Raw genomic sequence first — 875 nt, forward strand, 5'->3', positions numbered from 1 at the left:
TGGGTCGACGGACCTCGCGACGGATCGTCGTGGTCACGACGGGCCGTCATGGATTCCATCGTCCCATACTTGTAAAATTTCTTCTGCTGCTCTCTTCATTACCCTCGACGGCAAGTATGACGGACCGTCATAGTCACAACGGTCCGTCGAGGGTCTTCGTTCCAAAACACTTCAACTCTTGGAATCTGGGTACTGGGATTACTTCTCTGAACTTCATGACGAACCTGCAGGACGGACCGTCATAGACACGACGGACCATCACAAGCTGCATAACCCCACACTTGGTTAGACTTCCCCATCTTCCTTCAGCAGCTGCACTACGCTGCCACCTACGGACCGTCACAGGCACGACGGACCGTCATAAGCTCCGTAGGTGGTCTCTTCTGCATTTCTTCGCTGAAAATCTCCGCATTCATCTTTGGACAGATTTCCTGCAAAACAAAGAGAAACTTATATAAAAATTAGCACAAAAAGGCTTTTGGACACACTAAACTTAAGGAAAAAGTATTAATAATACCGGGAAACCACGGTATATCAGTAATCCAACAATCACTCTGTGACTTCAGTCTTTCCCTTTTGTGAAAAGCTTCAGAACTTTCCCAATATATCAAATATGTTATATCTATGGGTGTGTTTGGTACGAAGGAAAATATTTTCCATGGAAAATGTTTTCCTGGAAAACAAGTAGATTTTAGACTTATTTTCTCATGATTGTTTAGTGAGTGGAAAATATTTTCCAGAAATGATTTTAGTGTTTGATATATGAATGAAAAATGTTTTTGGAGAAACATCATTTATTTTTACTAGACTAGAAAATAATTATGAAATTGAAAATATTTTTTAGAAACAAATTTTATTTTTATTTATTTGGGGGG

The sequence above is a fragment of the Solanum pennellii genome, chromosome 12 (genome assembly GCF_001406875.1).
Source record: "Solanum pennellii chromosome 12, SPENNV200".
Taxonomy (NCBI): domain Eukaryota; kingdom Viridiplantae; phylum Streptophyta; class Magnoliopsida; order Solanales; family Solanaceae; genus Solanum; species Solanum pennellii.